The 8,057-nt window shown below is 34.0% G+C and overlaps 1 long non-coding RNA gene across 1 annotated transcript; it reads right to left on the bottom strand.

The window, feature by feature from the left end:
* Positions 1-6,409: 6,409 nt before the first annotated feature.
* LOC132142063 (uncharacterized) lies at positions 6,410-7,857 on the bottom strand. Its single transcript, XR_009434021.1, has 5 exons — positions 7,771-7,857; positions 7,487-7,529; positions 7,279-7,359; positions 7,090-7,149; positions 6,410-6,931 (listed from the first exon to the last, which is right to left on the bottom strand). It is a non-coding gene; the product is annotated as an uncharacterized LOC132142063 (long non-coding RNA).
* Between the last annotated feature and the right edge of the window lie 200 nt (positions 7,858-8,057).

Raw genomic sequence — 8,057 nt, forward strand, 5'->3', positions numbered from 1 at the left:
TATTCATTGTTGTTCGAAGGCTCCCCTCCTTTGGCTTTTAATGGTACTGGAGACAGTAGGCATTTCTCAATGTCAAGGATACTTCCTTGGCAGGACTGGTCCTTCCAAATCACTTCCTTCAGAGGCTAGGCGAGACTCCTCTTTAGCATTCGGAGAACACGTAAATGGAACAGGCTAGCAAGTGCACATAATTGCATCATTTCGTCAGTGAAAAGGTCCGTTTGAATAACGCTGTGAATGGTATCGTTAAACGACTTTGGACAACTTAACTAGTTATTTTTAAAAGAAATGCCGGTGATGCAACCAAGCTAACAATTGTTAAATGACATGTCCGGTTCACTTAGCCATTTGTATTTGTATAATTTACAATATCAATATGGTAATAATTTGAACTGGCATTTAAACGTTAAACTTTACTTGTATTTACTACAGTTATAACAAATGTTTGGTAATGTAAATAAAAACCGTTAACGCTCCGACTCCGCTTTTTGAATTTTTTAACAAGATAGCAAAGCTGCACTCATAGGATTGTGGGTGGTTTAAGAGTGCGAAGGCTACACATATGCATCCTTTCCTGTGTATGGGATGTTTTTCGAACGAAGGACTCAGTCCTTGGTTGAAATTCCCGAGGATCCTCGACATTGGAACAGTCCTTCGACGGATGTCGATGACGTAGCATGCTCGAAATTCTGGCTTTCGAGGATCCTTCCTTGACATTGAGAAATGACTAGTGTATTTTGTCGCTCTTCTCTTGCCGTACTCCAGCAGATTCGAGTGTCGCTGCTGTGGGTATGTATGATTTTTTTACGCTCTAACTCATTAACAGATTAATTGTAATAATTATATGTTTTAAGTTTATCTTTTTGATGCAATTTCTTTTATACATGTATTTGAACGTATATTTAATCCATTAAATGCTTTAACCTGTTAATCTGACCCTCCATTATGGGACTCACAGCTAAAAGTGTTCTACCTAATTTATAATTGTAATAGTTACCTACTTCAGTGTGTTACAAACATAATTGTGTTGTCTTTAGAAAGAAGACCCTTTGGGCTTTACTTTTTATCAACTAGTTTTGATAATGCTCAAAAATATTAAAAGTTATAGACACTGAAGTGCCTTAAATTATTTTTTACCACTCTTAAATATTTTTTTATTTGATATAAAATACATGAAATGAGTCCTGGAGCAATCTAGAAAAGTAATGGGTTGAAAGCCACATGTCTCATGAGTTTCTATTTCAAATCTGAATAAAATATCATGAAAACTGAGACTATGTCTACACCCCCACCCCCCAAATATAAGAAAATACATTTCCCAATAGTATTGAAGGCTTCTACAAACTATTTAGTCAGTAAACATACCACTGCAGTTTTTTTCAGTTACGTGCTTCATGAGATGTCGTTCAGTGGACCCTTACCTTCCTAACAAAACCGGGATTTACAGCTGTGGATGTGTTTATGACTCGTTATTACGACGGATCTGGTATGTACAGTGTTTCTAATGTTCATGTTTTTTATGTGTACTGCTTACACAAATGTAGCAAATACAGTCTTTATAAGCTTTCCATTGAAAAACAGCGATCTGTCGTCGATGCTTGAGGCTTAGATATTTATAATGATACATAGATTGTCAAGATTAAATTTGTCCCGTTTCATTTAATCTATTCATAAACACTGACACGTGCGAGTTGAGAGGCTTTGAGGACGAGGGCGTCGGGGTGCAGGCTAAGAGGTTGTTAACACGATTGTTGAGGTTGTTATAATATGTAAGTTACTGAATTTCCACATGCGTCATGTATTCTGTTATATGTTTAATATGAATCATACGAGTTTGGTCGTACTCCAGCAGATTTGAGTGTCGCTGCTGTGGTCTTGAATGTCTGCAGTAATTTATCTTCAGCCAAAGTGATTTGTGCCATTTTATTTCCAAAAAGGTAAAGGCAAGCACAAAGAAACCCACGTGTGAGTGTGTTTGTTCACATCCGTTACACATGCAACACACTAAGGTTGCACCAGACTACTTCAATGTGTGTGTGTATATATATATATATATACATATATATATATATATATATATATACATATATATATATATATATATATATATATATATATATATATATATATATATATATATATATATATATATATGTGTGTGTGTGTGTGTGTGTGTGTGTGTGTGTGTGTGTGCATGCATTTATATCTGTTTATAAAGAGCATTTTCAAGCCAAGACCACCCAGGTGAGTAGGATTGAATAAATAGATAAAGACATAATTAAACAAGCAAGCATGGTTAAAAATTATTGTTTCATTTTGTTGGTATACTAAAGATAGAGATAATTTTGGAATCTTTTTAGATAACTTTTTAGAATGATTATGATAATTATAATAATAGTAAAATATCTGTAAAATCCAGACAATAATGGTACAGGGAACAGACAATAACTGTAATAATAACTTACCATTACATTTTAATATATATATATAGATTCAGTCAACATTACACCACAATCTTGAAGTCTGTTGTGATGAGGTCAGACATTCAGTTTTTTAGATACTAGACAGTTAACGTCATCAGTAAACTACTGATAACCAAAATAATTTTTCTCATCTTGTGTCTTTTCTCATTGTTTCTCATGTTTAATAATAGAGTATAGAAATTATATGTGCTTGTAGGGCAATCTTGGATTCAGGTGCATCTACGGGATCAAAAATCAGCATATGAACTTGAACAATGTTGAAAATGAAAACATTCAGATAAACATGAACATGACAAAACAAGCAATAAAGTCATAACAAAAAAAGCAAACATAAGAGCAAACATTAAGAACAAAAGAAAAGGGACACTTCCTAATTTATGCAGGAATGCATGTTGGGAGACATGGATGAGATTTGAAGTAAAATAGTACCCTGCATGCATTGCAACATTGCAAAAAAAAAAAAAAAAAGGTCAGCATTGTTGAGGTTCATGTATTGATGTCTGTGTATGACTGATTGTCAGAGGTGGGACTTTCAAGTCATATCCAAGTCCTCAAAGGGTTAAAGTTAATGAGATAATTAAGTGACTAATTAAATGATGATCGTACATTAGTGATGAACTTCTGCTGTTAACAATCAACATCACTGAAGTAAAGAGAAACACAAGAACTACAACTGAATTTAGCCACAGCCTTCAACTAAAAAAAAACTAAAAAACACTATGCCACTATAATAATTGTGGTCAGGGTTTGCTTTAGGAAGTCTCATGACCCTTTTACTAATTCAAAGCAATTTGATTCAAAACAGTTTCAATATTGTTTTCGCAACAAACATGTATGCATTGCTGAATCAAACCGTGTAGTGACAAATGATCTTATACTTTTTCTGCTTATAACTCATGTTGACTTGGACATCATGAGATAGTCTTCTTTGGATTGTTGAATGACACTCAGCTTTTACCAGAGGTGGGACTTTCAAGTCACAAGCAAGCCTTAAAGTCATATCCCAAGTCCTCAAAGGGTTAAAGTTAATGAGATAATTAAGTGACTAATTAAATGATGATTGTGCATTAGTGATGAACACCTGCTGTTATTGAGAACTACAGAGGATCAGATGTTGTTGTTTTATTGGTTAAAGTGATGCAACCATAATGGAGATCAGTGTTTGCTTTAGTTGGGCTCTTGACCCTTGACTGTCGTGTTAGATCTTTTTATGTAGCATTGCATGAGGTGCTGTAAAGCAGATAGAAGAAATTGATCTGAATGTATGTAGGTGGTCAGATTACAATCAAATTAACATTAGTTCTATTTAAGTTTTGCATAATCAACCCAGTAAAACTACACTTTGGAAAAAAATTACAGTAAGTGAATACTAAATATATTAAGTGCATACAAAATTTGAAAAACTATACTCTATAGACACACACAGACATCAGGAACCAGCATATGACTCTCAACAGTGGCGACAATCAACAAAATGTTGCATGCTGGGTAAAACCTTAGTAAAAACTCCCTTCATGCACTGCAGTATGAAAAATTGTCACCACTGCTGAGGATCGTGTGATAAGTGTGTTTGTCTAAAAACCTGAACTTACAGTCTCCTTTTTTGTCTTTCAACATTGAAGCATTGTGATTTTTTTTTTTTTTTACTTCAGTTCAGTAATAGCTGAGTGTCAGTCTACTATCCAAAGATAAACACCATTTCATGATGTTCAGTCATCATGACTTGAAAGTCCCACCTCTGGTAAAAGCTGAGTGTCATTCAACAATCCAAAGAAGACGATCTCATGATGTCAAGAAAAAGCATGAGATCATCTGTTATTGCAAGGTTTGACTCAGCAATGCATACATGTCTGTTGCGAAAACAATATTGCAATTAGGCTGTGGCTAAATTCAGTTGTAGTTCTTGTGTTTCTCTTTTCTTCAGTGATGTTGATTGTTAACAGCAGCTGTTCATCACTAATGCACAATCATCATTTAATTAGTCACTTAATTATCTCTTTAACTTTAATATGACTTGAAGACTTGCTTGTGACTTGAAAGTCCCACCTCTGCTGATTGTCACTGTAGAAAGAAGGTCTGTGTGCTTAAACTGTTTGGAAAGTTCTTTATATTAACTGATTATAACAGAACCACTGGCTCCTAGAATCACGTTTACTATAATCAATCAAACTAATTACACAACACCTATTTAATCAGAGATTCGTTTCTGAACAGTCCAATAATTGATGTTTGGCACCAAAACAACCACCTCTTCTCAGAGAGAGAAGGAAAAAAAACTAAAACAGAAGTCAAGGGTCAAGAGCCCACTAAAGCAAACACCCAGCTAACAGAATTTTGAATGTTCTCCAAATGTTCAGAGTTGGTTCTAGGAACATTAATGTCCAGTTTTCTTGACGTTCGAGGAAAGTTTTTAAAAGGTATGATGTTCCTCAAACTTTCTGTCAACTTAATTTGATTTAAAATTCAACATTAAGAACCTTGATTTGTAACATTCCAAGAAGATAAAAATGTCCAATTTCCTAAATGTTAGTAGAATGTTATTTAAGTTTAGTGTGATGTTCCTGAAACATTCAATAATTCAACACCTGCTGTGAACAAGCACGGAAAGAAAGAGTTCAGCCACAGTCTGTCGTGAGGCCAACACAGAAGTTACTTAACCCTATTCGCACGGGAACGCACGGGATTCGCACATCTGAATCTCGTGTGGTGGGTTCGGACGAGATAAGCGAAGCCTGTGATTTTACTCGAATTTACTGATTTATCTCCAGGATACCCGTATATATATATATATATATATATATATATATATATATATTTTTTTTTTTTTTTTTTTTTTTTTTTTTTTTTTTTTCGTGCGCTGTGTCATTTACATTTCACCAGGTTAAAATAATATCTCAAGCTATATGCTATATTTATTTGTAATACATTAACCTCAAAACCTTTTCAGCTTTCTCTTTCTGCAAATTGTATGGTGTAGCGATATGACAGCACCCAAAATACTATCAAACACTACAACGCAGCTCCTTTCTTTGTGAAGGATGGATAAAAAGGTGCACAGGAAACAACAACGCTCTTTGGAAACCCATGAGTGACCTCACGGACACTATGTCCATGTTTTTATACAGTCTATGGCTCTAACACGCAAAATATATTAGATGGTAATCAGTCTACAGAAGGATTATAAAACCCTGTTCTTACCCGTTTCACCAACAATCATGACCAGTAACAGCACTACAAATGATCAGGATGAAACCAGTAAAGAGGTTTTTATGTGGTCAACACCTTATATTTTAGCAGGAGGATGTAACACTTCACAGCATAAAGCAGAAGAAAAGTTTTAACAAGAAAACTGAGTGTCATCACACAGACAACATCAGAATAACTTCAAGAAGTCAAATTACTTTAAAGATGATCATTCTGTTTTCAATCTTATATATTGATCTGTTAAAATGCTTTAAACATGCTAAAGAAGTAGAACTAACACATTCTAACAGGTCAGCCCAAATAAAAGATTTCATCGTTTGATCTTCATCATGGTTTCAGCTTTTATTTTTTCTGACTCTGGCCTTGTGTCCTTTCTGTTGCTGCTGGTTATCTTGTGAAAAAAGATATAAGATATGGCCATAAACACAGTTTCCTCTCTAATGAGAGAGGTGAGAAAACAAGCCGTGAGCAAACTCACGGCAGAATCTCTCTAGTGTTGACTGTGTGATCATTTGACCCTCATGATGGACAGACGAGTGCTTGACATCACAGACATGTTGCTCTGACATCCATAGGAAGCCAAATTTTGATGATATTATTGCACCTGGAAAAACTATCCATTCACATCAAATCACATTTGTTTCTCTGACTGAAGCTCTCAATCCAGGAAGTGCGAGCCTTTGAAGCTCACACGCACCAAAGATGTAGTTAATGATGAAACATTTGTGTGACCCAAGAGTAGTGTAGCTGAAGTTTTTTCTGTAGAGGGCACTGAGAGCTGGATTGTTTCATTGATTTATTATAATCAGACTAATGATGTGAAAAAGGAAGTTTTCTGAATTGAATTAGCTGAACTAATTGCTCTGTAAAACGATACACCGGCTGCATCCAAAATAGTACAATACACTTTATTAAAAGGGCAATATACAATCTTTTAATAAACTGAATAAGCAGAATATATAACACGTTGCATACAGTGAGGTTTTACATGATTATATTAGTTTTTAGATGCACTTTTTGTTTCTTGTGAATGAAGACTGTTTTTATACCAATTCATAAGGTATTTTCATGCTTTATCTCAAATAAAATTACAGCATATTTAAGGCTCATCATCTGCAAGTATCTCTGGATTAAACCAATTGGTAAATACATTTCTGTAAATCAAGACACTGCTGTCAATCATTCAGGGCTCCACCCACAGAGAGACGAAAAAGGCAGTTTCCCAAACACTACAGCTTGTCATGCTGAAAATAAATTAATAACTTAAGTTATATAGTTCAAATTCCTGGTCAGTATAAAAATGAATTTAATTACTTGATCTTGAGAAGTAAATTATATTGTCTGCACCATATATTTAGTGAATAGACATTCGATATTCTAGGTAATGAGTGAAAACACTTACCATTGTATTCTCATACACAGGTTCAGTCATCTCAATATCACAAGATCTGAAATGATTCATCTTTGCCATCAAAGAAAAATAAAAAAGTAAAAATGTAAAAAATGTATCAACATATAATAAATATTAGGTCATCTATAATAATAATAATTACATTAGCATTCACATCAACAGATTATAACAACAACTTACCGTAACATTCTCATATAAAGGTTCAGTCGACTCAACATCAGATGCTGTACATATTTGATTATCAGGCCTGGAATGATTAATCTTCAACATTAAAGAAACAAAGAAAAAAATAGAGACAAAATAAATAACTAATGATTATAAACTCACTATAAAGTCATAACTCTTTGTTATTGATGAGACTGTTGATTACATAACTAATTTTTCTCACCTGAGTATCAGGTGTGTTTTTTCTCTTTTTCATCCTGCTTCTCCTTAAAAACAATGAATGTGTTACGTAAAAGAGTAGATAATTAATATGTTGCATTATAACAATATTGGACTCTTGCATTTCTACTATGTGATAATATTAAAATGGTCAATATCAATGAAATGTTATTCCTAAAAAAATAAATAAATAAATATTCCAGCAAAATTGATATTTACCAAAAGTTACCCTTACAGCTAAATGTTTCTTTTACTTAAGGTCATATCTGTAAATTTAACACATATTACCAAATAAGCATTGTTATGATAACTGCAGCTCCACAAACCACACCAACAGATATGTACAGTATCACCAGACGTCCTGTAACAGAGACAACAGAGTAAAACATCTGACTATCAGATATTCTGTTTGAATCACTGTTGCAGCGCAGAGTTACTGAATCACCTTCCCAGAGCTGACCAAACTGACTGTTGGACCCTGTGTTGTTACTGTCAGGATCTGAAACAGAAAAACGTTAATATCATTAGCAACCACAACAAATTTGAAATCACAGTTGTTTTGAGGATTTAATATC

The sequence above is a fragment of the Carassius carassius genome, chromosome 6, assembly GCF_963082965.1.
Source record: "Carassius carassius chromosome 6, fCarCar2.1, whole genome shotgun sequence".
Classification (NCBI taxonomy): Eukaryota; Metazoa; Chordata; class Actinopteri; order Cypriniformes; family Cyprinidae; genus Carassius; species Carassius carassius.